Below are 27,358 nucleotides of genomic sequence, written 5' to 3'. Positions count from 1 at the left end.
TTTGGAATCAGAATGATTGCTTTGTATGGGGAAATGAAAGTGGGTTTCTGGATGCCTAGAACTGATTTAGTCTAGGCAGACCTTCTGGTTCTATATGAAATGTCATTTATGGATTGAGATAGGCTGGAGGGTTCTCTCCGAATTCTACATTATTCTGTGTTTCCTCACTTGCAGAGCTCTTAGGAATTTTGCTATTGAAATAAGATCGTTTGTCTTATTGTACAAAATGATGGTCTCCAAGGGGACTGTGCATACGCAAAGTCCATAATCTTACTTCCAGGAAGAAAATATTAGAATAATTAATTTCCTCTGTAACTTATTTTTTTAATTTTTTAAAAAATATTTGTTTATTTTTGAGAGAGAGAGAGAGATACAGAGCATGAGCAGGGAAAGGGCAGAGAGAGAGATAGGTAGACACAGAATCCGAAGCAGGCTCCAGGCTTTTTGCTGTCAGCACAGAGCCTGATGTGGTGCTTGAACCACAAACTGTGAGATCATGACCTGAGCCAAAGTCAAATGCTCAACCGACAGAGCCACCCAGGCACCCCTGTAACTTACTTTTTATGTGAATGAAATACATAAAACTTAAAAATTAAAAAGTTTCTGATAGAAACATAGTGTTTTCAAGTTACACCCGTTGCCACTCTCATTCCTTTTCTCCAGGGGCTGTTTCCTTTGCCATTTACTTCCTTATCTCTGAATGGTGAGCCCAGACTGCTCTTTCTGTTTTTCAGCTGTAGACATTATCTGTTGACTTCTACTATGAAAGACAAGAATTTCGCATTCTGCTTACTCATGCTCTTGCCTTCCTTCCATTGTCCCAGTATGATTATATGAAACGTTTTGTGTGATAGTCACTGTTTAGATTATTGTGGCAGTGGATTGTTTTCTAGATCTGCTGCCTGCCCTTCATCTTATCTTGGAATTGCCTTTGCCTCTTTTTGTTGCTATATCTTAGACCTTCCTTTTTCTGACTTTTGTCTCTCATTTTGGTGGGTCCCCTTCTCCAGTTGCTTCCTGATGGAAGGCACGGGGGCGAAAAGCTTTTCAGGAACTTGCATGTCTGAAAATGCCTTGAGTGACAGTTTTGATGAGTATACTACTGTGGTTAAGAAATATATGTGTGTGTGCATGTGTGTGTGTGTGTGTGTGTGTGTGTATATATATATATATATATATTTTTTTTTTTTTTTTTCCTCATTAAGGAATTGTTTCATCCACTTGCAACTTCCTGAGTTCCTATCAGGAAAGCTAATGCCATGTTGATTTCTGACCCTTTGTTTTTCTTCTGGAAACTTTTATAAATGTTCCTTTTCCCTCCAGGGATCTGAGATTTCAGGATGATATGCCTTTTGTAGACACTCGTATCCTTCAGTTTTGAAGACTTTTTTTCTTGTATCATTTTTGTTTTAGTTCTCTCTCTTTATTCTCTGTTTTTGGAACTCTTATTCATTTGATATGGGAACTTCTATATTATTTTAATTTTCTATTTTTTCCCCCTTTTTTCCATCTCTTTATTTTTTAATTCTACTTTCTGGTGTATTTTGTCACCTTTTTCTTATAGTCCTGTATGGAACTATTTTTTGGCTAACATTTTTGTCTTCAAGATATCTTTCTTTCTCACTTAATATTCTTTGCTTATAGCATACTATTCTTGTTTCATGGATGTAATATATTCCCTTAAACTCTGATTACTGTTTCTTTCTTTTTTTTTTTTTTTTGAGAGAGAGAGAGAGAGAGAGAGAGAGAGAGAGAGAGAGAGAGAAGGCACACAAGTAGGGGAGGGGCAGAGGGGGGCGCTGAGTATCTGAAGCAGGTTATGTGCTGAGAGCAGATAGTGTGATGTGGGGCTTGAACTCATGAACCTGTGAGATCATGACTTGAGCTGAAGTTGGACACTTCAGTGACTGAGCCACCTAGGTGCCCCCCTCCCCACTCCTTGTATGGAATTTATTTTTTTCATTTTTTAAATGTTTATTTATTTTGGGGAGAGAGAGACAGAGCGTGAGCAGGGGAGGGGCAGAGAGAGAGGGAGACACAGAATCCGAAGCAGGCTCCAGGCTCTGAGCTGTCAGCACAGAACCTGATGTGGGGCTCGAACTCACGGAATGTGATATCATGACCTGAGCCCAAGTTGGACGCTTAACCGACTGAGCCACCCAGGTGCCCCTGGAACTATATTTTAGTTAACCTTTTAATCTCCAAGATATTTTTTTCTGTTTATATTCTTTGATTATAACTTATTATTTTTGTTTCAAGGGTATGATACATTCCCTTAAACTCTGATTACTGTTTACCTTTTGTTGTTGTTTGCCTTTTATTTATTTATATTTTAACCTGTGTTGTGTTCGTTCTGAGTGCCTTGTTTGTCTGTTAGGTTTGATCTCTGTTTTTCTTGTCTGAGATCTTTCTGAAATTTCTGATGGTTTTCGTTCTTTGTTTATAGTCAGGAATGAGATACTAACAAGCTTAATGAAATTTCTGTGTGTATGATTGAGGTTTAATCAATGTGCTGGTGAGCTTCATAATGGGATAATAAGGCAATGGGCAGGTTTTTTCACTCTGGAATTGCCAAACAGTGTACCTATTCCATTTTTTTTTCTTTAAAGCTTATTTATTTTTATTTTGAGAGAGAGCAAGTGAGGGAGAGGCAGAGAGAGGGAGAGAGAGAGTCCTAAGCAGGCTCCCCACTGTGAGTGCAGAGCAAGATGGGGGGCTCAATCCCAGGGAACTGTGAGATCATGACCTGAGCACAGATGAAGAATCAGATGCTCAACCGACTGAACCATCCAGGCACCCCTCCTGTACCTTTTCTTCGAGCAGTTCTGTTTCTTCACAGGAACCTCCAGTTTCATGCATGGTTGGATCTTGATGTCTAGTATTCCAGTAGCTGAGTAAAGTCAGGGGTATGGAGGTCTCCCCTTTTTGTATGTAGAATTTAACTTAATCATCCCCAGTACAGTGCCTCACCCAACCACACAATACTTTCTAGAAAGTATTTTCTTTTGCTAGAATGTGTAGTTTGGGATGAGGCATGAGGGGAGTCATTTAGCTACATAGAGTGGCAATGTTTATTGTGTGGTATAGCACTCTTTATTTTTTCTAAATGATCTTATTAAAAGTTGACATTAACATAGGTCTTGTACAGTGGCAAAAAACTATACATGTGTATAATTTATAATTTTTCAAGTTGTGAAGGTATGCTTAAAGACAGTTACTAATGGAGGTATTAGACAAAACACATATAGAAACTACTCATTTTAAGGATATATAGTGAAAGTTTTGAAAATATTTGTGTATAAAGATAGAAATTAAATCAGAAGTACTAAAAATTTTGCTAGAGCAAAACATAACAAAGTACAGTTATATGGCTTTGTTTGCACACAAAAACAAATGTGTGGGATTAATCACACGAATTTCTAAAAGTGTCATTGGGTGGAAACTTCAAGAATCATATTCAGCCCCAATTTATGGGAGAATTTTCTTACACTTAGAGCTATTCAAATATGAAATATGCTGCTTTGAGATTTTATTTTTTACTTTAATAATTTGCTTTTTGCCTTTTTCCTTTCATCATGCATTATGTCCAATCTCCAGGGATAGTGTACGTGAGGTTTCTCTTTGGGGTGATTTATTAGTCTAGAAAAGTTCTCAAGTCCTTCCTAAGTCTAATATTCTATGATTTAAACTCAGATCTAAAGTTATAAAATACTGGAGTCAGTTTGGAATAAACAAAACAGAATTCAGAGTAACAGTTATATGTTTAGTGTATTTTGTGGTTATAACTTCATCTTTACTGTTTATAGCTGCAAGTTTATCTGACCCACGTGACTTACAGAAGGTGTTCCTCAGTGGAGCTTACCCAGAGCCCCTTGACACTTTCACAGCAAAGGCTTGTGTTGGTGGAAAAGGCATCCGTCCATTTCACTGGGCTCTTTTTCATGTGGAACGAAAGTAATTAGATGTCTGGCTTTAGTAGTATAGTATTAACTCTTATCTGGAGGACACCCAAGGTTTATATAATACCCAGGCATCAGTCAATTAGACCAAGAAAAAACAAGTCAATTTTATGAGTCTACATGAGTCAGGCATTTGATTATCCTGAGAAAACAGGGGTCTGGCTCCTTTCACTGAAGCTTTCCTTCTGCAATCGATTAACTGCTGACTCTTGTTCTATTGACCCTCACTAATTTTGTGGCATGGGCTGTCATTCCTTATCTGGAGTGCAAGGGAGACTCCTCTGTAAATATCAACAGCTGATGAGGTTAAGGGGGGCTTCTTCTATTCTGCAGCCAGGGTTCACGATCTGTGTTGATGTGGAGGACCGGGTCTGGAGCTTGCTGCCTAGTCCATTTTCCAAGACCAAATTACAAGTTATAGCTCTCTCTTTTCTACACCCAACAAATTGTTGGATGGCCAACACCAGTATAGGTTATTTACAAATTAAGATTTGATTTCATCTTGACTTTGTTCTTTCATTTTTTATATCATATTCTCACCAATGTAAAATCCTGCCTTTATGTGAAAATGGAATTTAGTGTCTTGATAAATAAATTACTCTTGCCAGCTAAGGATTAGCTGGTGCTGTTTCATTCTCCGCTCTATTTCTTCATATCAAAATTTAGTGGCTTGTTTGGTGGTTTGCAATCCCTTAATTAGTATAAACAATTAGTACATTCACAGAAAATATGCTGCTGGTTTTATGTTACTTGTTGGCTATCACTCAGATTCCTATATCCATTCCTCAGATCATCTAAAAATTTGTTTGTTGGGTTAAGTCATACCTTATTCCTATTGATAACTTTAAGAAAATGTTTCTAAGATCTAGCTGAATTATATGGTAAGACACAGAATGATGAATCTTTTGGAATGAACTAGTTGCCGAAAAAGGTGTCCAAAGAGGGATGTGTTCCAATACTGCAGCATACTGCTCCCCACCTGGATACTTTACCTCTAAGGTCAAGCTGAAATATGACAATTATAAACCAGGATGCGTTTAGATCCAAATACATGGACATTCTAGGAAGGCAGAGTGGTGTAAGCTTAAGAGCATACTCACTTCTATCCTTACTTTCCCACATCATGTCTGTAAAATGGAGATACTGAGAATTTATGTAGTCCTTGTCAGAGTCTGAAGAACTTTAATTCTGCTTTTCTCTTGCTTGCCCTTGTATTGGAGAAAATCATGTGCAGGTTCCTGAACATCCTCTTTTGTTTCTCATCTGTACACCATCGTTGTTTCCTCCAGCCTGTAGAATCTTTTTCTTCATAGTCTGCCTGGTCGTGTTTTTTAAGGCAGAGTTCATGTGAAATTTCTGACTAACCAAAGTAGAGTAGAGAACCCCTTCCTTTGTGCCTCCACCTATCAAATATTACAGCCATTGTCACACTGTATAGGTTTTGTGTTTGTTTTGTTTTGTTTTGTTTTTGTTTTTGTTTTTGTTTTTCAATTAACACATGAATCTCTCCTTTAGGACCGTAGGATACTACTCTAAGTGCTCAGTAAATGTTGAAGGAATGCTGTTTTTTATGCCTAGAATGTGCTGGATCAGTTGTCAGTTGCTGTGTAACACATTCCCTAGATTGATGGATGAAGGCAACACTGATTTATCTGCACGGTTTTTCTGTTGGTCTTACTTATGTTTTACCTGTGACTGTGGTCGTTTGGCAACTTGACTGGGGTTAGGGGCTCCACTATTGCCTTACGCATGTGTCTGGGGCCTTAGTTGGATTAGTTGGGATGACTGATCTCTCTCTTTGTGATCTGTTTTTTTTTTTTTTTTTAAGTTTATTTATTTAGAGAGTGTGTACACAAATGGGGGAGGGGCAGGGGGAGAGGGAGACAGAATCGTAATCAGGCTCTGTGCTGTCACTGAAGAGCCTGATGTGGGGCTTGAACTTATGAACGACAAGATCATGACCTGAGTGGAGATTAAGGGGATGCTTAACTGACTGAGCCACCCAGGCGCCCCTCTGTTTGTGATGTTTCATTTGAACTTCTTGTGTGAGGGTGGGCAAGTCCTAATGGGCAGGTGCCTGGAGAGCCTCCCCGGTGTCCTATTTGCTGATATTCCCTTGGCCCAAGCAGGTCACATGGCCCAGCTCAGAGTCAGCATGGGAAAGGACTGTACAGGGTCTGCATACCATGATGTGTGGTGTGTTGGGGGCCACTAATGTAACAGTCTTGCATGTGCACTTATCGTCATTGTCTAACTGTTGAAGAACTTTTGTTCAAAGCTTTTGATCACTTTTCTCCTCTAAAAAGCCTTCCATGTCCTCTCCAGGGCTTTTCTTACATTTTCTTATTGTAAATGGGGTTGTCTTCAGTTATTTCCCCTGGGAGCAGCAGTGAGGTGCTCCTCTAGAACTTAGTGGGACTATATTCATTTATACTTCACCTTGTTACCAAAAACATGTGAGGCATCAACTTGGAAATAGAGGACATGGGGTCACCTAGGAAACTTTGTGTGACATATAAGATTTAATGCATATTGTCTCCCAGGTCAAGTCAGTCTTACTGAAGGTATTAATATAGCCAAAAGAAATATATTGTTTTTTAAATTTCAATTTTGAAAAGATAAAAACAAAAAACCCCAATACCCTGTGCTGTGGAATTGAAATTGCAATTGTTTTGTGAAGCAGTTTGGAAGTCTGTGCTGAGACCTTAAGAAGTTCATGTTCAAGTCCAATGATTCCACTTGCTGAAAATCATTCTAAAGGAATAATCAGAGGTGATTTTGTGCAAAGATGTTTACTGATGCATTATTTATGCAGAGAAAAGGGAAACATCCAAATTGGGAAATGATGAAATTATGGAGCAGTTGTGTAATGGAATATCAGGCAACCAGTAACAAGGGTCTGCAGGAAGAAATTGTTATGATTGGGAAATTGGTCCCAATGTAAAATGTAAGTGATTCAAAGGTATATGAGGATTGATTCAATTCTGTTAAAACCGTGTGTGTGTGTGTGTGTGTGTTTTCATTGATCAACAAATGTTTTAAACACATTGTGCTTGGTACTGGGGCCCTGTTGGAAAGAAGAAAAGACATGTTCACTTCCTTCACTGTGCTTCCAGATTAGTGGGGAAAGTTGATGCTGATTGGTGCTGATGCTGATGGGGAATAGCCAGATTCACACTGCAAAAGGACCAAGAAGAAGACAGAGCAAGTAAGAAAGTTTATTGGTTTGAAAAAACCGAGTGAGTTTTGAAGGGAATAAATTTTTGGGGGGTGGGAGAGAATTGTAGGGGTGAGACACTGAGACAATCAATCAAATTAGGTAAGAGGGTTTTTAAGAATTTCTGCTAAATATGTTCCTATTTTGTTTTTTCCTTTTTTAGCAGAAGACTATTAGAAATACTTAAGTTACTTGTCAATTATTTTAGATGCTGAGCTATCTTTGGGTATGACACCATGCTGACATGAAACATTCCAGAGCCCTTAGCTTACCACGGTACATATGTAAATATATGTAGATGGGTGTATGTGTGCAAATATATACATACATGTATCATCTGTCTATGCAAATGTTATAAGGATGGAGGGGTGGAAATGCTTCCCAAAATCTAGGAGATCACAGGTAATTTTAGTTTTGTTCTTTTTTTTATTTTTTTAATTTTTTTTAATATTTATTTATTTTTGAGACAGAGAGAGAGCATGAACAGGGGAGGGGCAGAGAGAGAGGGAGACACAGAATCTGAAACGGGCTCCAGGCTCTGAGCTGTCAGCACAGAGCCTGACGCGGGGCTCGAACTTGCGGACCCTGAGATCATGACCTGAGCCAAAGTCGGCCGCTTAACCGACTGAGCCACTCAGGCGCCCCTGTTTTGTTCTTAATGTATCTGTAGTCAGAGAAATATGTTCCATATAAAAGTTATATACATAAAAGTCACGTATATTTAAACTTTAAAAAGAGTTGGTAAGGAAGTAGGTTGGTCAGCAGGAAAAGCATGCCATTGCCTTAGCTGGGGGGAGGGTGACTCCTCCAGGTATTCTCAGCAGGTCTCACCAGTGTGCACATGGATTCCTTATGCCACCATAGCCTGAAGTCATCAAACGTGTTACATTTGCATACTTTCTCTAGCTTTCACTCTACTTATCTAAACATTCTTATGGGGTGCTTGGGTGGCTCAGTCGGTTGAGCGTCCGACTTTGGCCCAGGTGTTGATCTCATGGCTCGTGGGTTCAAGCCCCACATCGGGCTGCCAGCACTGAGCCTGGAGCCTGCTTTGGATTCTGTGTCTGCGTCTCTCTGTCCCCCTCCCCTGCTCACATTCTTTCTCTGTATCTCTTTCAAAAACAAATAAAACATTAAAAAAAAATAAACACTCTTCTGAATACAATCGAGGTTGAGAATGTGTATGTAGAGCTGTCTTCAGAAGCAGAGTAAGGTGGCTCTTCACCTCCTCAAGCCCTCTGTCCATGATACTCAAGACAATGCAAGTTTCACTGTAAACTTGTTAATTAGAATTAGAATTCCCAGTTAAGCTCAGTTAATAAAACTTAATGTCCCAGAGACAGATTCATGGTTAGTGTGCTGACAAAATCAGATATCTGAGCTTCCCAGGGAGCACGGCAAGCCTTGTACCTGGAGATTTACCAAAGTAGAATCTTCTTGAGAAGCTTCTTGGCACTTAGCCATGTGACCTGTTCTGTTAACACTTGTACCTAAATATGTTCATTCTCCTTAATATTCTACACTCTTCAGTTAAACTTTATAGAGCTTTGTCTATTTTCTTGTTTTCCTTACCAGAGGGAGAAACTTTTGAGGGCAGATATTCCTTTTCTATTTTTTTTTTTTTGTGTGTGTGTGCATGTGTATTTAGTACCTCGCACAGTGCCTGACAAAAAAATATTTAGTTAATATTTACTGAATGAAAACAAATACACCAATTGACAGACATACTTAACCATATATACATAGGCAAATATAGCTAGATTTTGGAACATCCACTCTTTTGGATTATTTATACCTTACTTTACATACATTAGCCTAATAATCCCATAACTGCATTTGTAAACTATTACTCTGTTTTCTTCCCATGTCCTGTGTAGTCCCCTATGTGAACTGTGTTGCCGTGTTATTAGAGGTGGGTGGTATTTAAGGATGTGTTAGGCCATAAAAGTTCTGACAAGGCCTCCCTTGTAAGAAATGACAGGGCTTGGGGGGAAGTAATCCACTGCGGCTCAGGTAAGAAATCAGTCTGTCTGTGAACAAAGCTTAAGTCTGTTCCAATGACATTTTGTTGTTGTTGTTTTAAAAGTCTGCCCTTCCATGCAAAAATCTGCAGAATGAATTTGTTGAGGGCTCAAGGATGAAGAGAGCATTGGCATTTTCTCTCCTCCATAAAACAAATGGAAACAGACGGTGAAGAAAGGTAAATACCTGTGACCTCCTCTCAATAGGCCTCTGGTGAAGTCATTTGTAATGAAATGAGGCCTGCAGTGAAGGTTCCTCCGGGAAGCCCCCTCCTACCTCCCCTCCTCCCAGGGGATTCCGTTTTCCCTCTCAGGAACTCTTACAGCTAATAAGCTTAGATATGAACAATGGCTTCCACACATATTGTGCACATTTCTCAAATTTTGTTCGCACAAAACTGCTGAATGGCACACTTCCTCAGCTCTAGCTACTGTCCGTACCTCTGGGGAGTGTGGGCAGAGTGGCGAGGTCAGCCCCACAATGAGGAAGTTTTCTTGGTTTCAGTAGGCACTTTATGCCCATTTGGAGAGTTTACTTCAAAGGCTTTTTCCATTTCAGGGCATATGAGCACGGCTGTGTTGGGTTGAGCCAAGGGGAATTAGAGTAACCTTGCCAGTAGGTCCCAGGACTGGCTCTGAGGTTGACGTAGGGTGAAGTGAGTTTCAGGCTGACTCACCCTTTGCACTAGATCCATATCAGTGGGTAAGGACATTTGTGAAATGTGTTTATTATACTTGCAGGCAGTTTTTCTTTTTAATTTTTTTGGTTGGTTTTGGATTGGGGCCCTACTCACTTTTTAAACAATTTCCATACATTTTATACATTACTTCATGTTATATATGCTGAGTGTAATAATTATTTTTGAGAATGATCCCTAAGAATAATTTATGAATTATTCACCATTAAAATCCCACTGTTTTCAGTCATTGCAATTTTCTTTCTTTTTTTTTTTGTTAAAGTTTATTTTTATTTATTTTGAGTGAGAGAAAGAGAGCAAGTGGGGGAGGGGTAGAGAGAGAGGGAGGCAGAATCCCAAGCAGGCTCCACACTGTCAGCACAGAGTCCAATGTGGGGCTTAAACTCACGAACCGTGAGATCACGACCCAAGCCGAAGTCAAGAGTTGGACGCTTAGCCGACTCAGCCACCCACGCGCCCCAGTCATTGCAATTTTCAGAGAAAGTTTTTATTGTAGAGGAAATGTTTCATATTTGATTTCAGTGAAGAAGAGTTAAGGAAATTTTAAGAGAACATTGAGGGAAATTCTAGTGAGAAAAAAATTAAGGAAAATTCAGTGGAAAAAAAATTCTGATTTCAGGGTTTTTAAGGAAGGCAATAAGAAATATTCCAATGTGCTGTAGATTACAGCTGCAAAACCTGGGAGTCCTGTCTTCAAGAAGAACTCATAATTCCTGAGGTTTAGCATAAGAAGAAAACATGATTTTGAGATATAAGTGAAAAGTATTAACTGATGTGCAATTATATTGGCTCCATGAATGTTCATTTCTATTGACTAGCATCTCATTTATCTGAAATCATTACAGCCATTGATTTTAGTTGTTATTAACAGAAAACCAACACAGGTGAGCTTAGCAAGAGGGGCATTCAATGCTTGTCAAAAGTGAGAGGTTTGAGTCCAGCTGTTTGAGGACAGGGCTTCAACGGTGTCACCAGGACTCTGTTTCTCTCCGTCTCTCATTTCCTTCCTCTAGATCGTCTTCCCTCTGTGGTCAGCCCCCTTGCTGCAGCTTTACGCCTCACTACCGTCTGCCTCTTTTTCAGTGGATCCTGTAAAGCTTATGCCATTCACGCTGATGGAAATGATTTGGATCACATGCCCACCTCTGAACCTTTACTGTGATGTAGGGAAATACTACACACTGGTTGACTGAGGCTGGATCATTGATTTCCGTTGGGTCAGTGGAACCCTCAGGAGTCCAGTGGATAGAAAGACAGCAAGGGATAAGTTCTCAATTGAAAATCAAGGTCCTAGGAAGGCATAATGGAAGCTGGAAAGGCAACGGTAAATGTCTACCCAAATGCATCATGTTTAAAAGCATGTACTTTTCTTGTCCCCCTAGATAGTTTATTAAAAAAGAAATAATATTTTGTAAAAGCCCTACCTGGGTTAATAAAACTTACTGTTTTCAGTACTTGATAGATTTTCCAGTTTCCATATGGATTTGCCTAAGGCTAATCATATTTAATATTCTTCACATATAAGCTTTTCTGAAAATGTTTATTGGGATGGAGTGGACTAAATAGGAAATGTGCTTTTTATATTCTGTCTCCTCCCCATCTCGGTCCTAGGAGTCTCAGTGAACCTCTCACAAATGGTGCTCCATTAGCAAGGGTGTCTTTTTGATGCAAGCCCACTAGAGGTGTGGTATGAACTCTTCTTGTCAGACAGGTGGTACTTTGCTGTCTGTGGAGAGGAATACCTGTATGAGCGTACCTATGTCAAGGCCAGATCTAAGCAGGTGAACTAGTACGAGAAGACCGCTACCCGATTCTGTCAGGAATCTCCAAGCTCTCACACCCACCTCTAGGCTTTAAAATTGAGGGACTGTCATGGATATGTCAGCTTGGTGGTTCTCCAATCTGTTCTCTCCGGAATCTTTTTGTGTCATATTATTTCTACAGTAAATCCCCTGTCCGTCTTTGTGTTTGTTGGGAGATACTTGAGGCCTCTTCATGTCTGAATTTATGTGAGGTATTAATCCTTTGCGCATTAGTTTTTCCCTCGTGCAGCACCTTACTGGTGATGACTTAACCTCTCCCGAGTCCAATCATGAATGTGGTGGCAGTGTAATATTTGTTAACTCTATCAATGCGTAGGGATGCATTTGAGATATTAAACAATTTCACTTACTGGAAGGACACCCATATAGGACACAGACAATACAGGTCCTGAGGCTTCATTCGAGGTCAGTATTCCTAGAATTATTTCATCCCATTCTGTCTTTTCCCAGTAACTTTGCCTCAGCCGTGAACTTCTGCTTTCTGTGTCCCCATGGACTTTGAAACAACTGGAGATCTTTTCCTCTGTGCACATGACCCCAAGTTGTTAAGCTCTCTTAATTTTGTGGTATGTCTCTATTTCTGGTAACTGTCACTTCTGAGAACTGTCAGGGTACCTGCTTCTAAGAGACTTCTGGGCTTCCTTCTTAGTTTCTGTTTCTAAGCTGGGAAGACCTGAAATGCTGGCACGTAATTCAAACGCATGCATTTCATTCACTGACTTTGGAGCATTTCTTTTGGCTTCCTGGGCATCCCCCCGCCCTCCATCTGATTTTTGTAGGTTCTGAGTATGAAAGAAGGTGAGGAGAGATCACCTCTTTGCATTTTGCAAAAGGCAAATGTCTGCGTTTTAGATGGAAGGTCCTCAGATAAACCAGTCTGATCATCGCAACATCATGCCTTATGAATGAACAAATGGTCTCCTTTCAGCTGCTCTGTTAAGCAGCATTTTTTCAAATGATAGAAGGAACTCACTGAATCAGTGCATGTTTATTTTGCTGTTGGCAAAGAGATGTGAAATAAAGCAGCAATAGACCGGCCTGGCCCTCGACTGAACTATGATGTGGATGAGGTTTGCCTAAGGGGCCCTCAGACCTCCCTTCCACTGCCCCTCTCCTGTTTCTGGGGCTCGTCCTCATTCTCTACCTGTCCTTGCCTCCAGATGTGTGGGGTCCTCCCTGCTCTGCCTGCCTAGGCCCGCTGGCCCTAGGTGGTGCACCTTGCCCTCGTCTGGCTCCCCCAAACGATCATCTAAACTAAACAAAGAAGATACCTGATCTTGCAGCCTGGATCCCCGTTAGCTGTCACTACTGAAAATGAGTACGTCTTCTGGAACCAAGCCTCATTAAGCTATTAATGCACTGTAATGCCTAATGTATTATTTCTCCCAAGAATGCTGACATTTTGATAAGAAATACTTAAGGACCGTTTACATTTAAGCCAAAGGAATGATCATCCTGAAGTGGAATTGCAGGCGTCGCTGGTCCAGTAGATATATCTCCCTTGGGGTAGACAGATCCTTTTTCTGGGCTTTCTCCACATCTCGCTCCTTCAGTAAGGTTTTGGGAAATCCTCCCTTCGAGCCAAGCTGGCAGGGGATTGATTTCTGGGTGTATTCCTGTCAGATCCACATCCAGGGTTTCAGCCTTGTTTGCAAACATCCCCATCAGTTCTTGGAAGGATCTTTCTCGGTTACAGACGTACTCCAGATTCACCCCTCCTACCATTTCCACCCCATTTGTCCATTGGCCACATTCCCTCTGCATCTTGGTGATTAGAACCCTGTTGCTTTCCATCTGGAATAACTCCAGAAATGCCCTATCTAGACTAGGAACTTACTTGGTGAATAGCAACACCTCCCTGGGGCTGCTGATCCTTTCCCCAGGTTTCCTAGTTGTGCTACCCAGTTCTCTCTAGCCCTGGCTCTTTGTCTTCCAGTATGCTGCGTTGCTCACCCTGCCCTGTAGATATTGTTGCAAAAAATGGAGTTACAATAGAGAGCATGGTAAGTGCATGTGGAGGACACAAAAAATTTTGTAGTAAGGAAGATTCATGACTTGAACCTTGGTTGCCTCCAAGAGAGCACTCATTCCACTCTATCACCAATGCATACCTCCTTCCCGCCTCCACCCAGAGCCTTCATTTTTCTAAGATAAAACATTCTTTCCCCCCTAGGACAGGATTACCAGATTCTTCGTCATTCTGGCCATTTTGTTACAGGAAAATCCACTTTGTCAATGTCTTCCTGAAAATTTGGTGTCCAAAAAGGAACAAAATATAGGCAGCTTGAGAGTTCACCTAAGTGTTTTATCATCCAGCCCACATTTCTCCACCTTGTCCACAAAGATACCAGGGGAGACTTTATAAAAATGCCTTGCTGAAATCCTTGTGTGGATTGGCATGTCAAAAAGGAAATCAGGCTATCTAACATAAAACACACACTAATACACAGGCACAGGTGAGACAACATTTATATATTACAACATAAATGTGCAACCCGCCCCCCCCCTTCCCCCCCCCCCCGCCAAAACCAGTACTCTTTATTTTCCGTAAGTGACCTCATCTTTTCCTCAATCCCTTATTCCATTTGGGAGCAAGAAAAATAAATCTAAAACTTGCCAGTTCTTAGTATCTTGGTAACTTTGTCTCTTCTGTTTTCTTTTTTTTCTAAATATTTTTTAATGTTTGTTTATTTTTTTGAGAGAGAGAGAGAGAGAGAGAGAGAGAGAGAGAGAACACAAGCAGTGGAGGGGCAGAGCGAGAGGGAGACACAGAATCCGAAGCAGGCTCCAGGCTCTGAGGTGTCTGCACAGAGTCTGACGTGGGGCTCAAACTCATGAGCTTTGAGATCATGACCTGAGCTGAAGTCAGACGCTTAACTGACTGAGCCACCCAGTTGCCCCTCTTGTGTTTTGAAATAGTCTCTCTTAAGTTAGCTCAGGGTCTTTGGGGTAAATATTCATTTCATTCAAGATTCAAAGTTAGGTTATTTCTCTCCTTTTGAATATTTGCCTCTTCACTTTCTGTTCCGAGGTGCCATGTACATATCAGCACAGCGTACCTTAAGGAAATCGGGACGGGATAGCCAGTCTTTGGGTCCCTGTGCTGTTTTTGGTGTCTTCTCAGGTCATTGTGGAGATATTCCCTAACTCTCCTGATCATCGAGTGTCCTGCTGGCTGGCTTCTGCTGGAGGAGTCTGGTGAATTCCCTGTCAAGGCTCAGTGTAAAACATCTACCTGCTATAAATTGTAGACCCCTTTCTCACCTTGGAAGGGTCCAAATAAAAAGTACAGGAGACAGAAAAGCTAACAGTGAGATGATGACTATGTGGGGCTGAGAATGGGCAGTGCACTTCAGGCTGTTGACTTGGCAAGAGGTGAAACAGCTACCATGGTTCCAGCTGCAGGAAGAGCTGTTGGTAGAGGCAGCCCCGGCCATCCTGGTCCATTTCAGCTGGGAGTTTGGAGGGGTCACTTGTTTGTAAGCGTGAGTCTGCCAATCTATGATGTCAACGTGGAAGTCTGTCTTTCCAGTCTTCAGTTTCCAAAATGGGAGAATCTCGGTACACGTACTCATGTGCAGGCTTAATTTCGTGAGAGCAAACCAACTGCTCGAATCATGGAAACTGGGGGTGGAGTGGACTGAGACAGAACTGGGTTTATTTCTGCCTACTCCCTGTTGACCTTGGGAAAGTTACTGAACTTTCTTGAACCTCAGTTTGATCATCTGTAGAACAGGGGTAATAAACGCCTCTATGATTAAAGGAAAACAGTGTCCATTAACAAATGGCAGCTATAATTGTAAATGATAACAACATCTTCTAAACATAAACATTATTTTTCTAACATTCTGAAGAGATTGCAGCTTGCTTCCTTTACCATTGGTTAGCTTCATTAAGTATGACATTTCCCCCCCAGTACAGCCATTTTTCTTTGAGACAAATGCCTTTTTTTCCTTAGAGGGATGTGTTTCTCCCTCTTCCTGACAGAGCCCAGAAGATCCCTGTGAACATCCTTCCTTTCCCTCCCCTTGGGGATCCTGGGCCACAATGGCCCTGTATCATTGCCATCATCACTCCACCCAGGGAGGACTGGTAGAAACTCCCTTCGTGACTTGCTGACGTCAATTCTGAAGATGTGCAAGATGGATTACGAAAAGGCCCTTAATAGTTTTTACTCTTCAGGAAGCCAAATGTTTTTCAAATCAGAAGCAAAGGGTTTAGCACAGGCAGGCCAGGCTCTCATCTCAGTCAAGGAAGACACTATGAAACTTTCACTTTCCCCCCAGGCCCTAATGTATTTCCCGCGGGGCCTCACCTCCCTGTCCTGCTTTAAGCTTTCCCTTCCTGATCTTCCTCCTTGAAACCTTGTGGCCGGGCCTTCCCTGCTCTGTATCCAGAATGTGACTGAGGATGAAGGCAGATAAGGCAGAGAATGTCTGTGTGTGAAGAGCAAGGCTGGTTCTATTCCTGTGGTTGTGTAGGTGGGCTTTTCCCTGCAGGTTCTGGGCACTTCCTCTGTTTATTTCCTGAGACTCACTTCTGCAGCAAGTGTTATAAAACAGAAGAGAAATTACTTCTCCTACCAACCTTTGACTCCTAAAATGCTCTCATGAGGAGCATGGCAACCTGCCTAAAGAAACCTGGTTCCAAACCCAAGAGTCCCTTTCTTCACTATCAGGGAAAAGTGGCTCCAAACAGTAACATACCTCTCATCTTTTTCAACTTGTCCAATGACTTCCCTTTGCCTGGCTATCTTTGGGGCATGAAGAGAGCTGTGAGGGGGTGGAAGCCTAGTTGTATAATCCTATCTCTCTGGTTTACAGAATTCTCAAGCTTTTGGAGCCAAAAAGTAAGGTCAGAAGCGATTCTGGTCTTTCCAACGTAACCACCCTGTGGTCTCAAAAGTCAGTATTAAACATCAGCACGAAGGCAGGTTGGTCTGGGGTCTCCGTAATCTGTGAAGATCTGTAGAGAGCTCTGCAGATCTTTTTTTCTATTTAGTCCATGATTCTAGGACACACGTTATTCAGTGGCTTGGGGGAAATGAGGCCAAGATGGGATAAGGGTCATGCAGTAGCATCAGAGGACCAGAAGGTGGCACTAGTAGTATTTATAAGGCGCCTCCACAGACCATTAGGTAACTGATACGGCACTTGTTTCCTTCCAACTGGCTACCAGTGAAACAACTGTGTTTTGTTAGCACCATGTTACACAGCGCTTTTTTTTTTTTTTTTTTTGGTGAATTTCTGCTATTACCCAGACTCTTGCAGCCTACTTTCCTTCATGTTATGTGTGTTACTCACAATGGATTCAAAGGCCGGAAGGTTTTGTTTGTTGAAGTTTGCTCCATGTATTTATGATGCTTTGTATTCTTTGAAGTTCTGACAAAAACAAAGCCCCCAGTTCTCTGGGAAATAAGAGAACCCATTTGTTCGCTCACTCTGGGAATGTTCCAGAGATCTACATGCAAGGATGTTTTTGTCTATCTTGTCAAGTTTTTTTTTTTTTCTTGTCAAGGCTTTTAATATTCTTTGTATGAGTTTAATGTAAAAAGGCACCAAGTTAATGCTGCCTTTACATGACTAATAGACTGCTTCATCAATAAGTAACCCTGCCTGTATATTTTTAATAGTTAAAAGAAGTTATTTAAAAGGGACTTGAAAGCCACCAAGAAACTTGGGAGGAACTCAGCAAGAAGCCTCTAACTGTGCCACTTTGTTTAGCAAAAGAAGATTTTTCCAGAGAAAGTAGTTGACAGAAGTCCTGCTAATGGCGTTGTAGATATCTGTCTTCTTACCTACTTGCTTGAGGCTTTCTGGACTGGAACTAGGGGCTGCTAGTCATGGGAGGAACATAGCAGAGGCTGCATTTTTTTTTTTTTCTTTAAAGATCCAAATAGTAAATATTTTAGGCTTTGTGGGACATAAGGTTGGTGCTCCCCCCTGCCACTGTACTTCAAAAGCAGCCGTGCCATAGACAGTTTGTAATTGTGTGGTCATGGCTTTGTTCCAGTAAAACTTTATTTATAGAAACAGGTGGCAGGCTGAATTTGGCAGACGCCATTCACCAATGGGCCATACTTTGTAGATCCTGGAACTAGAGGAAGGGAGACTTAACTTTTCCTTCTGTGATGCGGCCATTTCCTTTTTGATCCTCTTTTTTTTGTTAGGGTGGTAGTTGAAGGTTGACCAGATGTGTTTGGCTTTGTCCTCAGGTTTCTCACTGTTACAGGAGCAAAGGGGGAGGTACAATTTCTATTTCTGTGGTCACTGTAAGGAAGGAAAACCACTGACAAAAGTAGAGGATCGTGGTAGTTTGTCTCATCTTCTCAGTTCTCGAAAGTAAGGGTTGCGTGAAATCAAGCAGATTCGGCAGAATCTTCTGATGTCATCATATTTGGTCACCAGTCATCCTTTAAAGAGGAGTTGGCACAGAGCAGCCTGTGGACCAGATCTGGCCCTCCGCTTGTTTTGGTAGATAAAGTTTTGTTGGAACAGTCATGCTCATTTGCTTACACTTTCTTAATGCTTTTGCTTTATAATTGCAGGTAAGTAGTTGCTACAGAGACTTTATGACCTACAGAGCTTAAGATATTAAGCTTTATGGACTGTGTGGTCCTTTTTAGAAAAAGTTTACTGACCTTTGCTCTAGAGTAGGACTTTTCAGACTCTCTGATGAAGGAATTTTCTTTTTTTTAATCCATCATGATGATGGGGGGTTCTGCTATCCATGACTGGTGGCACATTGTGCCTTATACAGCTCACCACACAAATGCTGAAACCCTACACTGGTCCATTGCTTTTGAAGGACATGAGTCCATCGCTCATGTGCTTGGATACGGCCAGAGTGTCACATGTCTGTGAATGCTTTAAGTGCTGACACCCACAGTCTGTATTTATCTATAGTGGACTGGGGACAGGCAGGCTGCAGACCGGCAGCTTGCTTCTAGGGCAGTGCTGCTCAAAGTGCGTCAAAGTGAGTGATTAATTCAGTAAATCTGGGCTGGAACTTGTCATTCACAATTTCTAACAAGCATGAAGATGATGTTTATGCTACTGCTCTGTGACTCTACTTGAAGTGGCACTGTTCTAGAGGAATTTCTACAGGGGTGAGTGGTGCTGGCTTTGAGTCCCACTTGACTGATGAGGACTGTGTTACATAAAGAAGTGAGGCAGTTTGCACTGGGCAACCAAGAATGAAATGCAGATGCCATTAACCAAGGGATGCCTAAAAATGGAGATACCGTCATCCTACCCCCTACTTATTTTAACCTGGAAATCACCTTTCCTAGTACTGACAGCACGCTTGCTTGCAACTTAGCTGAAACCAAATCAGTAGTGATATTGATGATAGGCTGTTAAACAAGTATGGAACACAAGAGAAATGCAAATTGCTCTTACCTACCCCCCCCCCTTCATTTCCTTCCTCCTCTTGTGTTATTATGTGTTGTTTGGAGAGTCTCCAAATCTTTGGACCTGGAAGACATTGGGAGAGAATATATCAAGCAGGAAATGGAATTCTTTTTTACATTCTTGTAACATTAACACGTGAAAAATATACTTAAGAGATCAGGCGAATGCCTTTCTGTGTCATTTGGGGGCACTGTCGTAGCCACATATGCCAGGTTTTGGATTTGCATTGAGATTTATGTCACGAGAGCTGAATTTTGCCCGTTTTCTGGCCTCCCTTAGCTGTTGTTTATCAGGAGCTTTTTGTGTATTTCAACTGCTGCTGCTTATTAGTTTAAACGATATGGGCCACTGAGAAGAACAGAAAAAGAGGCTAATAAGGGGAGCTTAACTTCCCTGATTGCTTACCATGAAAAGTTTATTCAGGAGCCAAATCTCCTTTTAAAAGGTTCCCTCCATATAGTATGTTAAAAATGCCGTTGTTGTGTGCTCAACTGTACAGCCACTACCCCTTTGCTTTTGTATCTATACTTTGTCTGCACAGCTTTCCTTTTCAGAAAGGCTCCCATTGGAATGAATTCATAATGCATCAAATCAAAATCATAGCCATGTTTTCTTCTAAGGTAAAGTTAGCAACCTGGGGCAAAGTCATTTTTATCAAATTCTTTGGTAGGAGTCCTTTCTTCTTTTTATAGTACCTTGGCCTCTCTCATGTTTTCTTTTTAATAGTTTGCCAGAGATAATATCAAAACCATGATGACTCTTTGCTGGTAATTTGGCCAATGTTGGAGTAATGTCACAATGGTATTTGAAAAGAGGGATTCTAAGCCACCTACAGAGCCCAACTGTGTTGTTTGTGGTGTTTTGTTTGTTGAGCAAGTCCCTTGAGGTGGTAACGATCAAAATATAAGCATCTTTGTTGCTTATGATCTCAGGGCATCTCATCCTTGGGAATTCCAGAAAACTGTCCCAATGAAAGAGATCTCCATAAGTTGAGATTTTAAATTAACCAAGGAGATGGCACAAAAACAGACACATAGACCAATGGAATAGAATAGAAACCCCAGAAGTAGACCCACAAACGTATGGCCAACTCATCTTTGACAAAGCAGGAAAGAACATCCAATGGAAAAAAGACAGTCTCTTTAACAAATGGTGCTGGGAGAACTGGACAGCAACATGCAGAAGATTGAAACTAGACCACTTTCTCACACCATTCACAAAAATAAACTCAAAATGGATAAAGGACCTGACTGTGAGACAGGAAACCATCAAAACCCTAGAGGAGAAAGCAGGAAAAGACCTCTCTGACCTCAGCCGTAGCAATCTCTTACTCGACACATCCCCAAAGGCAAGGGAATTAAAAGCAAAAATGAATTACTGGGACCTTATGAAGATAAAAAGCTTTTGCACAGCAAAGGAAACAACCAACAAAACTAAAACGCAACCAACGGAATGGGAAAAGATATTCGCAAATGACATATCAGACAAAGGGCTAGTATCCAAAATCTAAACTCCAAACTCCACACCCGAAAAGCAAATAACCCAGTGAAGAAATGGGCAGAAAACATGAATAGACACTTCTCTAAAGAAGACATCCGGATGGCCAACAGGCACATGAAAAGATGCTCAACGTTGCTCCTTATCAGGGAAATACAAATCAAAAACACACTCAGATATCACCTCACGCCAGTCAGAGTGACCAAAATGAACAAATCAGGAGACTATAGATGCTGGAGAGGATGTGGAGAAATGGGAACCCTCTTGCACTGTTGGTGGGAATGCAAAGTGGTACAGCCGCTCTGGAAAGCAGTGTGGACGTTCCTCAGAAAATTAAAAATAGACCTACCCTATGACCCAGCAATAGCACTGCTAGGAATTTACCCAAGGGATACAGGAGTACTGATGCATAGGGGCACTTGTACCCCAATGTTTAAAGCAGCACTCTCAACAATAGCCAAATTGTGGAAAGAGCCTAAATGTCCATCAACTGATGAATGGATAAAGAAATTGTGGTTTATATACACAATGGAATACTACTTGGCAATGAGAAAGAATGAAATATGGCCTTTTGTAGCAACGTGGATGGAACTGGAGAATGTGATGCTAAGTGAAATAAGCCATACAGAGAAAGACAGATACCGTATGGTTTCACTCTTATGTGGATCTTGAGAAACTTAACCGAAACCCATGGGGGAGAGGAAGGAAAAAAAAAAAAAAGAGGTTAGAGTGGGAGAGAGCCAAAGCATAAGAGACTCTTAAAAACTGAGAACAAACTGAGGGTTGATGGGGGGAGGGGGGGGAGGGTGGGAGATGGGTACTGAGGAGGGCACCTTTTGGGATGAGCACTGGGTGTTGTATGGAAACCAATTTGACAATAAATTTCATATATTGAGAAAAATTAAAAAAAAAAAGAAAGTACGTTTCAAATTGCTCTAAGACTCTGGAGGAAGGCTGTTCTCTTGTTTCAGTGTACCTCTTCTTGTGAAGCTGATGCAAACTCTTTTTTTGTAAAATGTTAAATTGACTTAAATGAAGAAACTATTGCATTTAACTTACATGTTAAATCAAGATGCCTGTATTTCCATAGTGGGATATTGATATCTATAGGAAACATTACTTTGCTTAAATTTAATTGTAAAAAATAAACCAAATTATACTCATTAAAAAAAGAAATAAATAAATTAACCAAGGAGAGAAAGAAGGCATCCCCAATTCGACATATGCAGGTTTTTTCTCCTTTCCAGGCACAGAACGTGATTGTTCATCTCCTTGTGCATTTGCTGTGAGTTTCAGGGCCATTCCCCTAGGCTTCCTGTATACATTCCATTCTGTTCCTCTTCCTCCTGCCTGTCCTCCAGTTCAGGTGCTTTTCATCATCTTGTGCCTTGACTTCTGCCATAGCTCCCGAGTGAGCCACCTGACTTAAGTCTTATTCTTCCCCTGTCCTCTTACCACCTGTCTGAAGCTCAAATCCCCTCTGTCATTCTCTTTCTGAGACTTGCCATCACTAAAGAGATGATGTCCCTTCACCTGTGCATGTTCTACCAGACGCTCCATTATCAGCCTCCCATACTTCTCCTTTCCTCCCTCCCACCACTTACTGCCCTGCACTGTACCTCATGCTCCGGTAATATGGGACTATGTGCAGTTTTCACAATGTCATCTGTTTTGTACCTTGAACCTTTGAGCATGAGTCCCCTCTTCCTGTAAGAGTGGCATTGGTTTTCAACCAGAGGCTATTTCACCTTCCTGGGAGATAGTTGGCAATGTCTGGAGACATTTGGAGGTGTTATATCTTGGCGAAGGGTGCTACTGTCATGTAGTGGGTAGCGGCCAGGGATGCATGAATGGCCTCCTCCAACAAAGAATTAATCTGGCTTAAATGTCAGTAGTACCAAGGCTGAGAAGCTTTGCTCTACCTGTACATTTCCAGCAGGATCGTTTCGGCTTTCCAATCATGATGTAGGGGAGACCATCTCTTCTGTAGCAAATTGTTCTGAACCTTCCTTTCTTGGTCTTGGTGAAGTGTCCCTTCTCTGTATTATGAAAATGTTCTTTATGTATACCTCTGCCATCACCATACAAGTCATATATTATTTTTATGTTATGTTATGTTATGTTATGTTATGTTATGTTATGTTATGTTAATAATGGTATTACAGATACAACCACCAGGCTTCCAGTTGTCCCAGAATAATGACTAAATCTCACACTCTTGGTTCAGAGCAAAGCCAATAGGTGGTTCAGCTACCTCCCCCGGGTGTGAGATAGAAACAAATGCAGAAACCAGCTCTAACCCAGGGAAAAGACAAGCTCTCCCTCTGTTCCCTTTCTGCAGAGGAGATGCTTTCTTTTCGTCAGGCCAAGTGGTAGTTCCAGAAGAATTCTTGTCTTAAAAAAAAGGGGGAAATACAAAAAGGGTGACTTTCACTTTTATTCCCTTTTTGGATGTCTGCTTTTCCAGAGAACTGGGGACAATCAGATGGGGCCAGTGAGCTTTTTACGAGCAGACCATTTTGGAGCCACCACCTGTCCACACCAGCCAGCAGTAGTGTGTATACAATGAGGGAGAACAGCAGGAATGTGACCTGGCCCAGTTAAGAGGGTATTTTTTGTTGTTGTTGTTCTTTTTCTTACCACCTCAGGCCTACCCTGACAGGGAAGGAAGCAGCAGTGGGTATATGAGGGGGAAAGGGGAAATGTAAAAGACCACGCGGCCCCCATCCATCCATGTCAGGTCAGTCAAGTCAAAGCTGTGGCATGTGCTTGGGATGGGGGTGGGTTAGATAGAAGAGACTGGAATCAATGCAATATTAAAATTTTAGACTAAATAGGGCTGAGCCTTATAGACCCAAAGGATACTGTTTGTATTCAGTCAGAATGTCTGAAAACTTATGGATTTAGGTCAAGATAATATAAAGGAAGACATTACTTATATAAGACATCTGGGAATAGTTACTGGCAAAAAAAAAAAAAAAATCAGGTTTATGTCCTAATGAGTTGATATTCCACAATAAGCCAGTGTGTGTGTGTGTGTGTGTGTGTGTGTGTGTGTGTGTGTGTGTATGTGTGTGTGTATGTATGATAAAAATTTCAAACAGTGCAGAAAGAGATAAGAATTATGTAATAATGAGATAATCTGGTTTCAACACAACATGGGATAGGGGGTAACCTTGGGTTCTTTATTCTTCTCATGGGCCTGTCTTTAGTACAGTTGGGTGAGTCGTGAAATTTTGGGGGCACCTGCATTGTGGGAGACTCTGTTACTTCAGAAAGCCTCCTGCACGCCTGAGGTGTGAGGCGTTAGAGAGGTCAGCACCAATGACTTTCTCCACTGGAGCTCAGAAAAAAAACAGCCAAAGCAACTTGCCTATTCTAGCCATTGCCCCACCATCTCCATCAGACTTAGGTGATGCATTCTACTATCAATATATAAGCCTTTTTTTTTTTTTTCAGGGGTTGAGTATTCTAAGAAAGACTGTAAAGGTCAAAGTTCTAGTTAACTCAAATGCTATCGTGTCCTACTCAAGGGAAGGCATTTCTAGTTATGACCTATGTATCCTGCCTCTACCCCTGACCAGTTTCATATTGCACCACATTGTGCTCATACACACTCTATCATGCAGCCCTTTCTCTGGGTTCCTTGGTCTAAGAGGACAACTCCTTTCTATGGGAGATGTCTCTCCTGAATTCCTTTTGGCTTCCTGCAATTTGAGAAATGTCTTAGACTGCATCCTTATTTTAATTTTAATTTTATTTATTTTGAGAGAGAGCATGAGTGGGGGAGAGGCAGAAAGAGAGAGAGAGAGAGAGAGAGAGAGAGAGAGAGAATCCCAAGCAGGCTCCATGCTGACAGCTCCATGTTGACCAATGCTGGGCTTAACTCCATGAATCGAGAGGTTATAACCTAAGCCAAAGCTGACGCTTAACTGACTGAGCCACCCAGGTGCCCCTAGACTGCATCCTTTTGAGCATTACCCTTATTCGCTGCCCTTCACACAGGCTCTGGAGGAAGAGGCTGTGTCCTTCCTGCTCTGTAGGACTGGTGACCTACCTCATTTGCTGAGCCTAGTATAGAGTGATAATGTGGGAGCTCTTGTTGAAAAAACTACCAGGATTTTCCAGATGGGGACAACAGAGCGCTAAACCAAACACAGGGACCCTTCTGAGCACGGGGTACCTGTATGACTGGGCCCTACCCCTTTGGGAGAGCAAGAGCCCAGTTGATGCCTTTACTGGGTCACCTATAGAGGGAGCATGGTTTTCATAACCATTAATTAATTTTCCTCAGTGATAATAATGTAGTCATGTATGTCTCCAGGGAGGAACATTTCCCTGCTGGCATGACTCTGACTTTCCCCTCCAGAATGATACATGACCCACAATGAGTCCCCCCAAGATTTGAATCTTTACCGCCTGCCTGGGCCTGATAGCATCCCTATGGGAGAAACCCACACACTGGCTTTTCATGCTTCTTCCTTGTCCAAGGAACGGTCCTGGTGCCATTTGATTTATTTTGATTCATTCTACCTCTGACAGAAGAAGGGGAGGAGAGAGTTTCTATTCCTTCTCTTTTTCTGTGTGTGTTAAAATATACATCACATAGAATTAACCATCTTTACTATTTTTAAGCGCACAGTTCAGTGGCGCAAAGTATATTTATACTCTTGTGCAACAGCACCACTACTTATCTCCAGAACTTTTTCATCATCCCACATCTAATCTGTTTTATTGCATCTATAACCCAGGAGCAGAAGCCCCATGAAAGCTGAGAACAGGACTTTCTCATTTTTGAATTTCTATGGCCTTTCATAAAGTAGACACTCCATATGCTTATTAACCTGCATTTACATTCAACAGAGGGAAAGAGAAAAGAAAGCTGGTGTTGTATTACCCATGGCAGTGAAAGGAAGCCAGTGATACAGTTAGGAGTGTTGGCTTCTGTCATCGATGCCACCCTTCCCTTTCCCAGGAAATAATGAGAATAGAGTTGTTTTCTTCATATATAAGTTGTTATGGCCTTTGTGATGTCCTGCTGGCTTCTAATTAAAGAGAATTCAGGAATTTCTAGTAAACTGAGTGACATGCCCCTAAATATCTAACAGTGTGTCTTAAATCCTTGCACAGGGAAAAATGAAAGAAAAAACACAACCAACCCAGGGGATAATTAACAGCTAAGCTTATACCTGTGTCTCTTCCTGGATTCTTTCATGGGTCTGATCTTTTTTCAAATGAACAAGAATTCTGTTCTGCCTAAGTTGTTGTTGTTGCTGTTGTTGTTGTTGTTGTTGTTGTTGTTGTTTATGAATGTGACGAGACAACTTTTTATTTGTTTGAAGACCATTTGGTCAAATATGTCTAAAATATAAGTTTAGGTACAAAAGGGATCAGTCCAATTAGCTTCCTCCTCTTAAAAGATCACCTCCAGGAGTTTGGTAAGTATTTTTATATGATTCTTTGAAGTTCAGAGGCTGGAGAGACGGCTAGCAAATTAGTAAGACCAGATGCTGAAGAAATTTTCTGATGAGAGGAAAATGGTCAGAGGGTTCTCATAGTCCTGGCTTAAAATAAGTAGTTTGAAATAAAAAGTGAAAAGATACAAAGCAAATATAGAAAGGGAGGAATGTTTTGATTGCCAAATGGAGGCATGTCCCCTAAAATTACCCCTTTATGATACCTTTATGCTGATATTCACCAAAATAAAGCTGCCTACTGGGTTTTGAAGCATGATCGCTCTGATCACAAGGCGCCTGAGTGGCTCAGTTGGTTAAGTGACCAACTTCGGCTCAGGTCATGATCTCATCTCACAGTTCGTGAGTTCAAGCCTTGCGTCGGGCTCTGTGCTGACAGCTCAGAGCCTGGAGCCTGCTTCAGATTCTGTGTCTCCCACTCTCTCTGCCCCTCCCTGCTTGTTTTCTCTCTCTCTCTCTCTCTCTCTCTCTCTCTCTCTCTCTCTCTCCCAAAATAAATAAAACATTAAAAAAATAAAAAAAATAAGATTTCTCTGATTACTACTGGGATCTCTATCTCCTGGGAGCATTTTTGGATGTTAGAAAAGACAGCAGGGACGTATTATAGTCGGCCTAGGGAAGGATTCTAGTGGGACTGTTGTGGAGGCAGGCTGCATTTCTCCTCTTCCTCATAAGAGGAATCATTATTACCTGTTGGTCACTTTTCTTGAGAGCCCCCATTATGCCTGGGAATTTATCTTAGTTTTCAGAAGTGTGGGGAAAAAATGGAGAGCCACTTGTGTGTAAGAATCCCATTGTTGGAGTCAGCAGCTAATCAGCATCATATATGATGCTTATTCAGGACTGTCTCCACATCTTGCCCTGAGTGGCACGCCCTTGTATCTTGTTCTCAATCTTAGCTCTGTTAGAGAAAGATTTGTAATCATGCAAGTATGTGCATTTGGAATGTAGCTCTCGGAGCGCCTGGATGGCTCAGTCAGTTGAGCGTCTGACTTCGGCTCAGGTCATGACCTCATGGTTTGTGGATCTGAGCCCCACGTCGGGCTCTATGCTGATGGCTCGGAGCCTGGAGCCTGCTTCGGATTCTGTGTCTCCCTCTGTCTCTACCCCTTCCTTCTTCACACTCTGTTTCCCTCTCAAAAATAAACAAAACATGAAAAACAATTAAAAACAGGAATTTAGCTCTCATATTGGTTAGAGTAACAGCTGCTGAAACAAATAAGCTGCAGAATTTTGGCCACTTAACACTTGTCCATT

At 41.5% G+C, this 27,358-nt stretch overlaps 1 protein-coding gene across 1 annotated transcript in view; it reads left to right on the top strand.

The window, feature by feature from the left end:
- Positions 1-27,358, top strand: part of DTWD2 (DTW domain containing 2) — a 201,300-nt gene that overhangs the window by 125,913 nt on the left and 48,029 nt on the right. The window contains exon 7 of the transcript XR_007155486.1: positions 7,076-7,167. The gene's annotated coding sequence lies outside the window, so the exon portion shown is untranslated. The remainder of the gene's footprint in view (positions 1-7,075; positions 7,168-27,358) is intronic.

Source organism: Prionailurus viverrinus, chromosome A1 (genome assembly GCF_022837055.1).
Source record: "Prionailurus viverrinus isolate Anna chromosome A1, UM_Priviv_1.0, whole genome shotgun sequence".
NCBI lineage: Eukaryota > Metazoa > Chordata > Mammalia > Carnivora > Felidae > Prionailurus > Prionailurus viverrinus.
Note: the sequence above shows the minus strand (reverse complement) of the source record. Positions and strands in the feature narration are given on the sequence as shown.